This window comes from Bos indicus x Bos taurus, chromosome 26 (genome assembly GCF_003369695.1).
Source record: "Bos indicus x Bos taurus breed Angus x Brahman F1 hybrid chromosome 26, Bos_hybrid_MaternalHap_v2.0, whole genome shotgun sequence".
Classification (NCBI taxonomy): domain Eukaryota; kingdom Metazoa; phylum Chordata; class Mammalia; order Artiodactyla; family Bovidae; genus Bos; species Bos indicus x Bos taurus.
The window spans coordinates 28,630,035-28,647,152 of record NC_040101.1 but is presented as its reverse complement, the minus strand read 5'-3'; the positions used below and the strand labels follow the sequence as shown (position 1 = coordinate 28,647,152).

At 41.3% G+C, this 17,118-nt stretch overlaps 1 pseudogene; it reads right to left on the bottom strand.

Moving 5' to 3' along the window:
- Positions 1-10,255: 10,255 nt before the first annotated feature.
- LOC113884391 lies at positions 10,256-11,709 on the bottom strand (annotated as a pseudogene).
- Between the last annotated feature and the right edge of the window lie 5,409 nt (positions 11,710-17,118).

Below are 17,118 nucleotides of genomic sequence, written 5' to 3'. Positions count from 1 at the left end.
TTTTGGGAGTTTTACTAGTGTGAATCCAAAGCCCTCCTACCTCCTACTCAGAACAACTTGGGTGCCAGTTCGAGGGCTAGGGTTCAGACCTCTGGAGGCTCACTGTGGACTCTACCTTCCTGACTGTACCTTGTGTCATGGTATCTTGTTCAGGCTGTAAGTCCAGCCTTTGGGTGGTCTAAAACTGGTGGTTGGCAAAATGGGCCATGGACTGGATCCAGTTGACCAGGAGCTAAGAATGGCTTTTACATTTTTTAAAGGGCTCAAAAAAACAAGTGACAGACTATGTGATCACAAAGGATATAATGTTTCCTGTCATGTTTTACAGTTTGCTTAAGCCCTGGCTAAATCAGTAATTTCACAACACTGGCTGAAAGTTAGGACTATCTGGGGATCTTTTGAAAACACCGATGCCCTGGGACCCATCTGCTGACCAATTGAGTCAGATCCTAGTGCTCTCTGGTGGATTCTGGGAGTTTGGATTTTTTTTAAGCTCCCAGGCAGGTGATGCTGAAGAGACCTGAAAACCACTGATCTAAAGACTATTTGAAAAGAAACGAGTGGGTAATTTTTCTTCCTTTTATGCTTTTATTTTCAAATGTACTTACTAGATCTAGTAGTATAAGGTAAAAATTTAAATTTCCATTTTATCCATGTTTTCTAGGACTTGTTTCTTTTCTCTTTCCAGAATTTCTCTATGCATATCCTCTCCCGTTTCTCCTCACACATGGAGAAGCTCGCTATATGCGGTGTCTCATAACTTTAGAGCTCATTTTTAATGGCTGCATGGTACCCCATTGTATGGAAATAGCTCAGATTATTTTAGCTAGTATCTTATTGGTAGCTGTTTGGGTTGTTTTTGTATTTTGTTATTCTAAATAGTGCTGCAGTGGATATTTTATACATGAGACAATTGTATGTGAGTATTTGTGTGGGTATTTTTATAGGAAGTATTCCTAAGAGTGTTGGGTCAAAGGTTATGTACTTTTAGTTTATTCATCACTATCCTCCAAAACCACTGTAACAACTTGTAGTTCCAACAACACTTAAAGTACCTTTTAGCTTACCCTCTTGCCAACACTTAACCAAATTGACTTTTGCCACTTGGATAAATGACCATGCTCAGTTTTTTTAAATTGTGGTAAAAAACATTTAAATTGCCATCTTAATCAGTTTTAAGTGTATGGTTCAGTAGTGTTAAGTATATTAACATGTAGTACAACAGATTGCTATGATTTTGACCAGATAGTTCATATGAGTACAAGCAGACTTTATTTGTCCTTTTCCACTTAGCATGATGTCTTCGGGTTGGCTCATGTTGTGGCATGTGGCAGTATATTGACATTGTAGTGCAACAGATGACTGATCTTGACTAGATAGTTCGTACGAGTGATAGCAGAGTTTATATGTCCTTTTGCACTTAGCGTGATGTTATCAGGTTTACTCATGTTGTAGCATGTAGCAGGATCTTTTCCAAGGCTGCACTCCATCGTATGTACCACGTATGATATAATTTATCCATTTCATTGTTTAGTTTCAGGGACCTGAATTCCCACCTGTTGCTGATGGGTTCTGGCAGTGTGGCTGAAATCCACATGTTCAGTGAGTCGCACACATGATAGCTCATGCTCCTCTGCAGTGTCCTTCACATGGACACAAGGTGGAAGACTTTCCAACATCTTTCCGTGCCTTTATGTTTCACAGGTTATATCCTCACTGTCACTCAACCCTGTTAGTGAAAGTCACTCAGTCATTGCCAACTCTTTGTGACCCCATGGACTACATAGTCCATGGAATTCTCTAGGCCAGAATACTGAAGTGGGTAGCCTTTCTCTTCTCCAGGGGATCTTCCCAACCCAGGGATCGAACCCAGGTCTTCCACATTGCAGGCAGATTCTTTACCAGCTGAGCCACAAGGGAAGCCCAAGAATACTGGAGTGCCTATCCCTTCTCCAGAGGTTCTTACCGACCCGGGAATCAAACTGGGGTCTCCTGCGTTGCAGGTGGATTCTTTACCAACTGAGCTATCAAGTAAGCCCCAAACCCTGTTAAGTGAATATTAACTAGATCATGGTGTCTCAACCGTATTATTTGAGGCCAGGTAATTCTTTATGGAGAGCTGTACTGTGTGTTGAAGCATGTGTACCAGCATCCCTGGCCTCTGCCCTCTAGATACCAGTAGCATCCCTTAGTTTGGACAACCAAAAATGGCTCCAGATATTGCCAGATACCTCTCGAGGCAAAATTTTGAGAACTGCTGGGATTTATTATTTGCTTAGGGTTGATAAAAACTTGCAGCTTAGTGGCACATGTGAGACAAGAGCTCAGGTCTCTCTAAAAGTTTATCTGTATCCAACACTGAGTACCTATTATGTACAGCCATAGAACTCCCTGAGAGCTGTGTCTAATAAGGGAAGCCAGGGATGGAAACAGTTCGGTACATCATGCTGAGTCCTTTCACCAAGGGCCAGCACAGTACCCCCAGGGGGACAAGTAAGAAAAGACTTGACCAGCCTTGGTCCAGAATTCTGAGGAGAGTAGCAGCAGCCAGGTGTGAAGAACACATATCATGCAAGGAAGAGGAAGTGTTTCCAGTGGGAGAAGAGAGCCTTGAAGATGGATCAGTTGGAGGGTGTATGGTAAGGACGGCAAGATAACCTTACTGAGGATTCAGTAGCAATGACCTTTTATACCCAAGTCAGGGATTAGTACTTTACTTTGTTCACATGATTTTGTTAGGGCCTTGCCAGTCCAATTCAGTGCACCAGGCACTCACACAGCTGTGTGCTAAGTCACTTCAGTCATTTCCGACTCGGCAACCCCATGGACTGTGGCCTGCCAGGCTCCTCTGTCTGTAGAATTTTCCAGGCAAGAATACTGGAGTGGGTTGCCATTTCCTACTCTAGGTGATCTGACCAACTCAAGGATTGAGCTTTGTCTCCTACTTGACAGTCAGATTGTTTACCACTAGCATCACCTGGGAAGCCCAACACAGCTGCAGTGAAAGCAAAATCCCTGCCAACAACAGTTCCCACCCCCTGCACCATGCAGCGGAGAAGGCAATGGCACCCCACTCCAGTACTTATGACTAGAAAATCCCATGGATGGAGGAGTCTGGTAGGCTGCAGTCCATGGGGTTGCTAGAGTTGGACACAACTGAGCGACTTCACTTTGACTTTTCACTTTCATGCATTGGAGAAGGAAATGGCAACCCACTCCAGTGTTCTTGTCTGGAGAATCCCAGGGACGGGGAAGCCTGGTGGGTTGCCGTCTATGGGGTCGCACAGAGTCGGACATGACTGAAGTGACTTAGCAGCAGCAGCAGCACCATGCAGAGCTGGCTTACGCTGTCTGCAGTTACTGAAGAGGCCAGTAGGTGGGGTGCTTGCACTCTATAGGAATCTGGACTCTAGTTGAAGCTTCAGTTCAGTTCAGTCGCTCAGTCGTGTCCAACTCTGACCCCATGGACTGCATGCAGCACGCCAGGCTTCTCTGTCCTTCACCATCTCCCAGAGCTTGTTCAAACTCATGTCCATTGAGTCAGTGATGCCATCCAACCATCTCATCTGTCATGCCCTTCTCCTGCCTTCAGTCTTTCCTAGCATCAGGGTTTTACCAGTCAGTTAGTTCTTCACATCAGGTGGCCAAAATATTATTGGAGCTTCAGTTTCAGCATCAGTTCCTTCTGATGAGTAGTCAAGACTGATTTATTTTAGGATTGACTGGTTTGATCTCCTTGTATTCCAAGGGACTCTCAAGAGTCTTCTCCAACACCACAATTCTATAGATTACAGCCAATCAACTCATTACTACTGGGCTTTTTAAAGGGTCCTGGGATGTTGGTACTGAAACATGAGATATGCAGAGGCCTAGGAGTCCTGCAGCCATAAAATTAAAGGACCTATGATCAACCTAGACAGCATATTAAAAAACAGGGACAAAGGTCCATCTAGTCAAAGCTATGGTTTTTCCAATAGTCATGTATGGCTGTGAGAGTTGGACCATAAAGAAGGCTGAGCACTGAAGAATTGATGCTTTTGAACTGTGATGTTGGAGAAGACGCTTGAGAGTCCCTTGGACTGCAAGGAGATCCAGCCAGTCAATCCTAAAGGAAATCAGTCCTAAATATTCATTGGATGAACTGATGCTGAAACTGAAGCTTCCGTACTTTGGCCACCTGATTTAAAGAACTAACTCATTGGAAAAGCCCCTGATGCTGGGAAAGATTGAAGGCAGGAGAAGGGGACAACAGAGGAAGAGATGGTTGGATGGCATCACCGACTTGATGAACATGAGTTTGAGTGAACTTCGGGAGTTGGTGACAGAGAAGCCTGGTGTGCTACAGTCCATAGGGTCACAAACAGTCAGACACAACTGAGCAACTGAACTGAGGAGTCTGACTGAACTGAACTGAGGAGTCCTGGAAGGTGAGAACTGGAACCTGACCCATATTTAGAATTCAAATATGAGCTGCCAGATGGCCTGAGGATTTCTGAAAAAAGAGAGTGACTGGAAACCTTGAAAGATACATTGTTTTCTGGAATCTGCTGGAGTGGACTGGATGGGAGAACAGAACTGGATTTCATTCAGGGCAGTGGTCCAGTCTGTATATAGGATGTCCACAAAGTCTGAAAACAGAGATGATAGTATTTATTATCTTCCTATGGAAGAATTCCTGATTATATAATGTCTCTTTGCTGGTGTTTCTAGACTGCATGGACTATATGGCTCTGTAGTGGTCAGGAAGCCTGACACTTTCTGATGGCCTCTCAGAGAATCTGTATGTTCAGTGAAGAGGGATCTGTAGTGTCAAGGAGCATCCTGGGTCTTTTTTTTTTTTTTAATTGAGATATAGTTGATATCCTGAGTCTTTAGGATCTCAAATCCTTGCTTTGGGAATCCCATCTGGTTGTAATAGAAAAATTACCTCTTTGTCCAGAGAGTTTTGAGAACTAAAGATTGGCAGGTCAGAGGAGATTGGCAGCAACTGCAGCTGCTGAGGTAGTGGCCAGTCAGGCAGCCATGAAACTGAAGAAAAGACGAGGTCAGCAGGAGCTGAGCCCCATGATGATTAATTGGCCGCAATGTGGGCATTGGCCTGTGGGCAACAGGGTGACAGCAGCCAGCCAAGCAATAGCCAGCAGGCCAGCGATAGCAGTTGAAACAAAAGCTGATGGTGTGCAGAGCTGTTGACAGCTGTTCTGACTTCAAATAATAACTCCACTCCTATCTCAGTTTAGAGATCTGGGTGTGACTATAAATGTGACCTATTACAGGAAGAGTGAAGTCTATGAAAATAGTCTGATGAGGGGAATCTGCCAATCCCCTAATTGAAGAAACTCCTAGGTCATATTTCATTATGCTGAACACTTAGAATATAACGCTAGGACTTCCTTTCTTTCTTGTTTGTTTTTTTTTTTTTGGCAGGGGGTGGGGAGTTGTGCTGCACTGGGCAACATTCTGGATCTTAATTTCTGGCCAGGGATCAAACCTGTGCCCCCTTCATTGCGAATGTAAAGTCTTAACCACTGGACCACCAGGGAAGTCTCTGGACTTCCTTTCTTTTCAAAGAAATATTCACGAAAAGTATTCCTTTCAGATGCATCAGTTCAGTTCAGTTGCTCAGTCATGTCCAGTTGTTTGCAACCCCATGGACTGTAGCACGCCAGACTTCTCTGTCCATCACCAACTCCCGGAGCTCACTCAAACTCATGTTCATCAAGTCGGTGATGCCATCCAACCATCTCTTCCTCTGTTGTCCCCTTCTCCTGCCTTCAATCTTTCCCAGCATCAGGGGCTTTTCCAATGAGTTAGTTCTTCAAATCAGGTGGCCAAAGTACAGGAGCTTCAGTTTTAGCATCAGTTCTTCCAATGAATATTCAGGACTGATTTCCTTTAGGATTGACTGGCTGGATCTCCTTGCAGTCCAAGGGACTCTCAAGCGTCTTCTCCAACATCACAGTTCAAAAGCATCAATTCTTCAGTGCTCAGCCTTCTTTATGGTCCAACTCTCACAGCCATACATGACTATTGGAAAAACCATAGCTTTGACTAGATGGCCCTTTGTCTCTGCTTTTAATACGCTGTCTAGGTTGGGCATAGCTTTTCTTCCAAGAAACAAGAGTTTTTTTTAATTTCATGGCTGCAGTCACCATCTGCAATGGTTTTAGAGCCCAAGAAAATAAAGTCTGTCACTGTTTCCATTGTTTCCCCATCTATTTGCCATGAAGTGATGGGACCAGATGCCATGATCTTCATTTTTTTTAATGTTGAGTTTTAAGCAAGCTTTTTCACTCTCCTCTTTCGCTTTCATCAAGAGGCTTTCTAGTTCCTCTTCACTTTCTGCCACAAGGGTGTTGTCATTTGGGTATCCGAGGTTATTGATATTTCTCCTGGCAATCTTGATTCCAGCTTGTGCTTCATCCAGCCCAGCATTTCACATGATGTACTCTGCATTATAAGGTAAATAAGCAGGGTGACAATATACAGCCTTGATGTACTCCTTTCCCAATTTGGAACCAATCCGATGTTCAATGTCAGATTCTAACTGTTGCTTCTTGACCTGCATATAGACTTCTCAAGAGGCAGGTAAGGTGGTCTGTCTTGTATTCCCATCTCTTTAAGAATTTTTCACAGTTTGTTGTGATCCACATAGTCAAAGGCTTTGGCATAGTCAATAAAGCTGAAGTAGATGTTTTTCTGGAATTCTCTTGCTTTTTCTTCATCCCAACAGATGCTGGCAATTTGATCTCTGGTTCCTCTGCCTTTTCTAAATCCAGTTTGACCATCTTGAGTTCTCAGTTCATGTACTGTTGAAGCCTCACTTGGAGAATTTTCAGTATTACTTTGCTAGCATGTGGGATGAGTACAATTGTGTGGTAGTTTGAACTTCCCTTGGCATTGCCTTTCTTTGGGATTGGAATGAAAACTGACCTTTTCCAGTCCTGTGGCCATTGCTGAGTTTTCCAAATTTGTTGGCATATTGAATGCAGCACATTCACAGCATCATGTTTTAGGATTTGAAATAGCTCAACTGGAATTCCATCACCTCCACTAGCTTTGTTCATAGTGATGCTTCCTAACGCCCACTTGACTTCGTATTCCAGGATGTCTTGCTCTAGGTGAGTGATCACACCATCATGGTTATCTGGGTCCTGAAGATCTTTTTTGTATAGTTCTGTGTATTCTTTCCACCTCTTCTAAATATCTTTTCCTTCTGTTAGATCTATACTGTTTTTGTCCTTTTTTGTGCCATCTTTGCATGAAATGTTCCCTTGGTATCTCTAATTTTCTTGAAGAGATCTTTAGTCTTTCCCATTCTATTGTTTTCCTCTATTTCTTTGCATTGATCACTAAGGAAGGCTTTCTTATTTCTCCTTGCTATTCTTTGGATGCATACTTTACCTCATTTACTATGACTCCCTCTGTTTTCAAAATATATTTTTTAAATGCATATTTTATCTTAATTACTCTTAAAATCTCCTGCAGCTTTCAAAATATATACCTCTATTTCTTTCCAAAAAAATTGTTTTTGCCACACCATGCAATTTGTGGGCTACAGCAACTATACTCCAATTTAAAAAACAATTCAAGTCCAAGAACGCCAATTAAAAAAATGTCAGGACTTTCCTGGGGGTACAGTTGATAAGAATCCACCAGCCATTGCAGGAGACATGGGTTTGATTTCTGGTCTAGAAAGACTCCACATGTCACAGAGTAACTGAAGGCCATGCACCACGGTTACTGAGTCCACAAGTCGCAACTACTGAAGCCTGAGCGCCTAGAGCCTGTGCTCTGTGACAAGAGATGCCACCTTAAGTTATTCATACAGAGTAGCTTAATTGCCCTAAAAATTCTCTGTGTTCTTTCCATTCTTCCCTCTTTCCTACCTACCCCTGGCAACACTGATTTTTGTACTGTATCTGTGGTTTTACCTTTTCTGAATTGTCAAATAGTTTGACTCATACAGTATGTAGACTTTTGAGCTGGCTTCTTTCACTTAGTAAAATACATTCAAGTTTATTCCATATCTTGTCACGGTTTGATAGCTCATTCCTTTTATTGCTGAATAATAGTCATTATATGGATGTGCCACTGGTTTTTTTTTTCCTATTTATGTGTTGAAGGATATCTTGGTTATTTCAAAGTTTGGGTAATTATGAATAAAGCTGCTATAAATACTTACGTGCAGTTGCTTCTTGGCCTTTTGGCTAAATTCAAGTGTGTAAACATTTATGTGCAGGTTTTTGTGTAGACATAAGTTTTCAACTCATTTGGATAAATACCAAGGAGCATGAGTGCCAAATTGTATGATTAAGAGAAAGTTTAGTTTTATAACACATTGCCAAAATGTATTTATTCAGATTTGTCTTATGACCTAGATTATAGTCTACCTGGGGCTTCCCAGCTGGTGCTAGTAGTAAAGAACCTGCCTGCCAATGCAAGAGACTTAACCAATGTGTGTTCTATCCCTGGATTGGGAAGATTCCCCTCGAGGAGGGCATGGCAACCCACTCCAGTATTCTTGCCTGGAGAATCCCGTGGACAGAAGAGCCTGGCTGGCTTCGGTCCATGAGGTCACAAAGAGTCAGTTACAACTAAAGCAATTTACCACAAATATGCACATAGTCTTTCATGGTAAATGATTCATGCGCACTTGAGAATAATGTGTTTGGAGTTGGTGATGTTCCATAAATGTCACTAAAATCAAATTGATGGGGCTTCCCTGCTGGCTCAGTAGTAAAAAATCTGCCTGCCAGTGCAGAAGACACAGGTTCCATCCCTGATCTGGAAAGATCCCACATACTGCAGAACAGTATGTTCTACAATAAGCCCTTGTGCCACAACTATTGAGACTGTGCTCTAGAGCCCAGGAGTGGAAACTCCTGAAGCCTGTGCACCCTAGAGCCTGTGCTCTGCAATAAGGGAAGCCCACGCACTGCAACTGGAGAGTAGCCCCTGCTTGCCACAACTAGAAAAAAGCCTGTACAGCAGTGAAGACAGCACAGCTAAAGAGAAATAAATAAGAATTTAAAAAATCAAATTGGTTGACAGTGTTCTTCAAATTTATATTATTACTGATTTTCTGTCTAGCTTTACTATCAGTTACTTAGGGAAAAGTGCTAAAATCTCCAACTATAATTGCAGATTTGTCTATTTCTTATTTTTAATATAGCCGTTCTGACTTTCATTTGGTTCTTATTTGTATAATATATATTCTCTCATCTTTTTACTTTTAACCATATGTTTCTTTATATTTAAGTGAGTTTCTTATAGACAAGAAACTCTATAGTTTTGGTTTTGGTTTTTGAATCCAATCTGACCTTCCTTGCCTTTTGATTGGGGTGTTTACTACATTTAAAGTTAATGTAATTATCAACATGATTGAGTTTGAAACTACCATCTTTCAGTTACTTCCTATTTGCCCAATCTTCTCTTTGTTCCTTTTTTATTGTCTCCCTGATTTCTTTCAGATTGAATTTTTTTGTGATTCTATTTTGTCTTCATTATTGGCTTATTAGTTGTATCTTTATTTCTTTAGTTGTTGCTCTATAGTTTATAAAATAGATTTTTTTTTTTTTTTTTGGTCATCTTGTATGGCTTAGAGGGGAACTTTGATCTTAGTTTCCTGACCAGGGATTGAAGCTTGGCCAGGACAGTGAAAGTGCACAGTCCTAACCACCTGGTCACCAGGGAATTCCCTATAAAATACAATCTTTGAATATCAGTCTACCTTCAAATAATGTATCACTTCATGTATACTATAAAACAGTACAGCAGTAATTTTTTTCCTCTTTTGTGCTACTGTGATCATACATTTTTCTTTTACATGTACTATAAATCCTGTTGTAATTTTTGCTTTAAAGAACCAATTATCTTTTGAAGAGATTAAATATTAAGTGTATTTTATGTTTACTCATATTTACTATTTCTGACACTTTTCATTATGTTGTGTAGATCCACATTTCCACATGGTATCATTTGGAAGCAGTGAGAACTTCCTTTCGTATTTCTTTTAGACCAGTAATTTTGTCATTCATCAAAATCCCAGTGATGAATTTTCTCATCTTTGTCTTAAAAAAATAGTTCTTTTTCCTTTAATTTTCTTATTGGGGTAAAATATATTGGGTTGGCCAAAAAATTCATTTGGGTTTTTGTGTAAGATCTGGTTTGTATAATTTCTGATAAGAATTCTATGTCATTCGTATATTGATTCTTTTGTAAGAAATATGTCTTTTTTCTCTGGCTGCTTTTAATGTTTTCTCTTTGTCAGTGGTTTCAGAAATTTTATTGTGACATAATATGATGTGGTTTTCCCCAGGTTTATTCTGCTTGGGATTCATTAAGCTTCTTGGATCCATGAATTTTATAGCTTTCAGCAAATTTGGAAAATTTATGGTCATTTTGTCTTTAAATATTTTTTTCTAAGCCTTTTTTCATGCATCTTCTCTCTTAATGGGATCCTCTTGAGATATTACATATATGTCAGTCTGCTTAATATTAGTCCATACACAAATGGTATTCTGTTCATTTTTTTCTGTCTCTGTACTTCACCTTGCTTAGTTTCTATTTCTGTTTCTTCTAATCACCAATCTTCAGCATCTGCTTTTATTCCATCCAGTGTATTTTCCATTTCAGATACTATGTTTTTCATATCTAGAGGTTTCATTTGGATCTTTCCTTTATCTTCCACTTCTTTAATTATCTTGGTCAGGTTTTCCTCTATCTTTTTGAAGATATAAAGCATATTTATAGTAGCAGCTTTTATGTTCTTGTTTGTTCCATCACCATTAAAATTTCTGAATCTGTTTTATTTATTCTATTTTTTTTTAAGCAAAATTGTTCAGAATTTTTTTTTTTCTCCGTTTGTGCTATATGGCTTGTGGGATCTTAGTTCTTGGATGACAAGGGGTAGAACCTGGACCTCAGCAGTGAAAGCACTGGGTTCTAACCACTGGACAGTCAGGTAATTCCTGGTTCAGGTTTTATTCACCAGTCAATAGCTGCTCGCTCTCTCCTTCCTGCATCCTGCTGTGCTGCCTTCCACATTCCTAGATTCAGGAGAGGAATTCTCTGGCCTTCTGAGCTGTAATCTGAGAGGGGAGGTCAGTGAAGAGAGCTGGAAGACAGTAGTTTGCTGTAGAGGCTGGCTAGGCAGGCCAGCCCTGCCATCAGCATGTGTTCCAGCACTTGTAGTAATCACTCTGTCTCCCATTCAAGACTGGCTTTTGTCTCACTGGTGGTCCTGTAGCCATTCTTCCCTGCCAGCTCTAGCACCTCATTGTTTGTAATTCATATTGAGCTCAGCTGGAACAGAGTGAATATGGTAGTGCCACCCACAGGGGTAATGCTGAAGCCAGTGCCATGGGCCTTTATTTGCTTGATGACCCTTATCAAGTTGTCTTGGCTGACATCTGGATTGAATTTTTCCCTTCCCTATAAAACCTGTTGATGTAGCAGTTCCTCCAAAGTTCTCAAACTTCCATTCTGGTGCTTCAAGGCTAGGCACACTTTGATAATCTGTATGCCCAGCATCTCAGACCAAAATCATTTTCCGTAAATCAGGGGATCCATCCCAATGGTGGCACACATGTCCTGGAGCTGCATCTGGAACTTGAGACTCCTTTGGGTGTCCTACTTGTGCTTGCTGGCAAATTGCCCCAGATTAGTTTTGAAGCTTCTTTGGGGTAGTAATGCTGCCTCGCACATGATGTAGCTCACACTGGTGACTTAGGTGCCGTTGTTTTGAATTGTATTTCCCTGATGGCTAATGATACTGACCATCTCTTCATGTGCTTATTGGCCACTTGTATGCCTTCTTTGGAGAACTGTCTATTCATTTTCTTCCAGCCTACCTGGAAATGGAGATATGAAAACCACGGTGTAAAAGATATTGGTGAACCATTTCTGAAATTCTGTGTTCTACAATAGTAAGAAAAGTAGCTGCTCACTGTATTGTTATAATGTCTTCTGGAATATTATATACATCTCTACTCACACTATCAGGTAATGAGAAGACTCCTATGTCCAGATGTCTAGCTTGAATAATATAGGTTTGTTGTGACTCTTCCAAGACAAATCAGTTGCAAAATGTACACCTGTGTGATTATATGAAAATTCCTTGGTCACAGAACGTTCAGCAGCTGCCTCCCCTCGCCTCCCCTCCCCAATCTTTTTACACATTGTAACAATGGCAATGTTAGTTTTTAATCTGTTAATCATTAGAGATTAAAAATTTTATACAGAGTGTACCTCAAAGGTTGTGAGCTCAGTTCCAGATTACTGCAATAAAGCAAATATTGCAATAAAGTGAGTCATATGAATTTTTGGTTTTCTGGTGCATATAAAAGTTATATTTACCCCATACTTAAACCATTTTAAAAATTATTTATTTATTTATTTATTTTGGCTGCACTGGGTCTTCATTGCTGTGCACGAGCTTTCTCTAGTTGCAGTGAGCAGGTTTCTCACTGCAGTGGGTTCTCGTTGCAGAGCACAGGCTCTAGGGCGTGAGGGCTTCAATAGTTGCAGCAAAGCGGACCTTTGCTGCAAAGTGATGTCTCTGCTTTTTAATACTCTGTCTAGGTTTGTCATAGCTTTTCTTCCAAGAAGCAAGCCTCTTTTAATTTCATGGCTGCAGTCACCATCCACAGTGATTTTGGAGCCCAATAATATACCTTAATTAAAATGTTAGGTAGTTAGAATAGGGAAAAGGAGTCCAGAATGGCGGTGGCTAAAAGATAAGGAAGAGAAAAGCCCGAGAAAATAGAACAAAGGAAGGTCTGAGGACCGGAGTGAGGACCTCAGGTAAAACAAACAACACTCCTGGCTGGCCCAATTTACATAGGACAGGCCCAGGGAGAGAAAAACATAAAAAGAGGAGCCAAAGGGCTGGGGCTCCTTCTCTCTCCTGCACTCTGGGGCGCTCTTGTCTTCGCATCTTTGAGTCAACATGCCCTCACACCTCGAAGACGGATTTTCCTGTTATTATCTAAATAAAATAGAGCTGAAACACAGAGCTATAACACTGATTTGTCTAAAAGCTATAACACGGTCCATTCGAGACCTGAGAGCTATAACACAGTCTGTCCAAGACCTGAGAGCTGTGACACGCCTAGGGCTTTAATGTCCGTCACTCCAAATCTTTGTTGTGACGAGACAGAACCGAGGAGCATATACTCACCTGACAAAAACACGCTAACCACCATCTGAAAATGTAGAGTTCGCATGAGTCTTCAATTTGTAGAAAACACAAGATCTGTGAAGTGCAATAAAGGGAAGCCCAACAAAATGAGATATACTTTTAAGATCTGTCCCAGGAACTTATAATTTAATAGAAGAGGAAACAATTACATAACTTTAAGTTAAATCCAAAATCACAGCAGATGGTGATTGCAGCCATGAAATTAAAAGACACTTACTCCTTGGAAGGAAAGTTATGACCAATCTAGATAGCATATTCAAAAGCAGAGACATTACTGTGCCAACAAAGGTCCGTCTAGTCAAGGCTATGGTTTTTCCAGTGGTCATGTATGGATGTGAAAGTTGGACTGTGAAGAAAGCTGAGTGCTGAAGAAATGATGCTTTTGAACTATGGTGTTGGAGAAGACTCTTGAGAGTCCCTTGGACTGCAAGGAGATCCAACCAGTCCGTTCTAAAGGAGATCAGTCCTGGATGTTCTTTGGAAAGACTGATGCTAAAGCTGAAACTCCAATACTTTGAAACTCCTCATGCGAAGAGTTGACTCATTGGAAAAGTCTCTGGTGCTGGGAGGGATTGGGGGCAGGAAGAGAAGGGGACGACAGAGGATGAGATGGCTGGGTGGCATCACCGCCTCAATGGACATGAGTTTGAACTCCGGGAGTTGGTGATGGGCAGGGAGGCCTGGCGTGCTGCAATTCATGGAGTTGCAAAGAGTCGGACACGACTGAGCGACTGAACTGAACTGAAGTTAAATCAAGAGAAAAACAGATATGATTTCTACACATTCTAACCAACATTTGTTATTATTGTTTTAAACATAGCCATTCCAGAACTAGTGAACTTGTATCTTATTGTGGTTTTGATTTGTATTTCCCTGATGGCTAATTATGCTGACCCTCTCTTCACATGCTTATTGGCTACTTGTATGCCTTCTTTGGAGAACTGTCTATTCACATTCTTTGCACATTTTTTTTACTTTGTTGTCTTTTTACTGTTGAGTGGTGAAAGAGTTTTTGTATATTGTATGTCAATGTTCATTGCAGCATTATTCACAATAGCCAAAAGGTAGAAACAACCAAAGTGTGCATCAGCAGATGAATGGACAAACAAAATGTGTGTACAATGAAATATTAATCGGCCAAACAAAGGAATGAAGTTCTGATACATGCTACTACCACATGGATGAACCTTATAAAGATAATGTTAGGGGCCTCTCTGGTGGCTCAGTGGTAAAGAATCCACCTGCCAGTGCAGGAGACACAGGTTGATTCCTGATCCTGGAAGATCCCAAATGCAACTGAGTAACTAAGCCTGTCCACCACAACTATTGAGTCTGTGCTCTAGAGCCCAGGAGCCGCAACTACTGAAGTCTGCATGCCCTAGAACCTGCGCTCCACAACAAGAGAAGCCACCACAATGACAAGCCTGTACACTGGAACTAGAGGATAACCCGTTTGTATTCAATATGTAGGATAGGCAAATTCATTGAGTTGGAAAGTAGATTACAGGTTATCAGGAGCTTGAAATGCAAGTAATAGAAAATTCTTGCTTAATGGATACAAAGTTTCTGTTTAGGTTTATGAAAGTTTTAGAAATAGATAGTGGTAATGGTTGCAGAATATTGTAAATGTAACTAATGCCACTGAATTATGTACTTAAAAATGGCTGAAATGGTAAATTTTGTGATGTATATGTATTTCATCACAATTGTTTTTTTAAAGGTGGCTTTGGCAGCTGTGAAGAAATCAGATTGAAGTTTAAGATTACAGCAGGAATCCAGGTTAAAGATGATCTGCTTTTCTTTCCAGAGCCACTCTATCATTCTCTTCCCTGTTCTGTGCTCCAGGAAGCTGATCTGTGGTGACCAATTAACCAGCTGGTAGACCCTCTAACTTCTGGTTAAATTTGGTCAGTGTGGAGCATTGCCAACATGGAGGACTGATGAAGAGATCAGAGGGTGAGGGGAAAATGAGATCAGGGTATTCTCCTGGCTCCCATCCTGCAGGATGCTGTGGGCATCTATCCCCTGATGAAAGGTGTCAATTCCTACCACACAGTCCTCTCCACAAAGCTTTCTCTGTCCTTGTATTCTAGTAATGAATAGAATTCATTCATTCATTCATCCCCTCCGTCATTTCTACTAGGGATATAGTGGCCACCCCTAGTGCACTTGTATTTCCCAATATATTAGTTATCAGTTCACTTGCTCAGTCGTGTCCGACTCTTTGCGACCGCATGAACCACAGCACGCCAGGCCTCCCTGTCCATCACCAACTCCCAGAGTTTACCCAAACTCATGTCCATTGAGTTGGTGATGCCATCTAACCATCTCATCCTCTGTCGTCCCCTTCTCTTCCCGCCTTCAATCTTTCCTAACATCAGGGTCTTTGCAAATGAGTCAGCTCTTTGTATCAGGTGGCCAAAATATTCTCATTTCAGCTTCAACATCAGTCCTTCTGATGAACACCCAGGGCTGATTTCCTTTAGGATGGACTGGTTGGATCTCCTTGCAGTCCAAGGGACTTTCAAGTCTTCTCCAACACCACAGTTCAAAAGCATCAATTCTTTGGTGCTCAGCTGTCTTTATAGTCCAACTCTCACATCCATACATGACTACTGGAAAAACCATAGCCTTGACTAGATGGACCTTTGTGGACAAAGTAATGTCTCTGCTTTATAGTTCATTTATTAAACTTTCTTAGAATTACCTGGTGGATACCTGTGGCGGATTCATTTTGATATTTGGCAAAACTAATACAATATTGTAAAGTTAAAAAAAAAAGAATTACCTGGTGGTCCAGTAGTTAGGACGTGGTGCTTCCACTGCAAGGGGCCCTGGGTTTGATTCCCCGGTTAGGGAACTAAGATCCCACAAGTTGCACGATGTGGCCAAAAGAAAAAAAAAAAAGCGGGGGGGAAAGAAAGAAAAAGAAATGGGATTACTGTAAAGAGTTCAGGGAAGTTTGAGCAGATTAACCTTTAAAAAAAGGTTAATTTTAGCAATTTGAGTTGCCATCAGTTTCCTGACTTCTTGATCAGAGTGGGTGTAGTAGAGAGAGCAATGGATATATTAATACTTGGAGGTAGAGCCTTGTGGTTTTGATGGATTGGATGGTGTGATAGACATGGATCCTGGCTCTTTAAAAAGTTCTCATAAATTAGAGGACACAGGACATAGAGTCTAGGGAAAAAAACAAAACACAAACAGACTCACACTAACTAATAGTCCAGCTATAGACTCAAGTTCCAAAGTGGCTGAAACCAACTACTCAATGCACTAATCCATCTGTCTCCTTGCCTTGGGGACAGAACTGACTCTTCTCCAAGTTCTCTGATACGCAGGAGAGAAATTGGTGGGGACTGGTTGGTTTCTACAGAGGAATCAGAAAACTAGGGGTCTCCCAAGAAAGCAGCAGAAATAGAAGTTCTTGAAAACGATCTCAGGAAAGTGTTTAGTCAATTGGGGCAAAATCCGGACACCAGCTTGCAATAGCTCAGGTTCCCAACCAAATGGTCTGGAGATAAAAGAGGGACAACAGATTGTGGAGACAGTCAGGGAAATATCAGAGTTAATGACGAAAAATCCTGTTACACCCAGTTGTTGGCCTCATGTGCCTATTCCATCCTGTAGCCATACTCGGGGGAAAATGGGGATGATTACTCCATCACAGACCCTACATCATTTATACCCTCTAATTTCCCCCCTACTTTCTCTCTTTTCCCTGAATGCTGATCTCCTATCCTGGCCCTTCCAGCTGCTGAAAGGCACACATAAAATCTACATCACTGCTAGATGGCAGAGTATCTGAGACCAAGGCGTTATCCCTACACTTTGGGTTCTCCTGAGTCAGACTGGAAACTTGTGCCTGGCTTATTTCCCTTTGATTCGATAAAGAGAACTCTGATTGGGGTGTA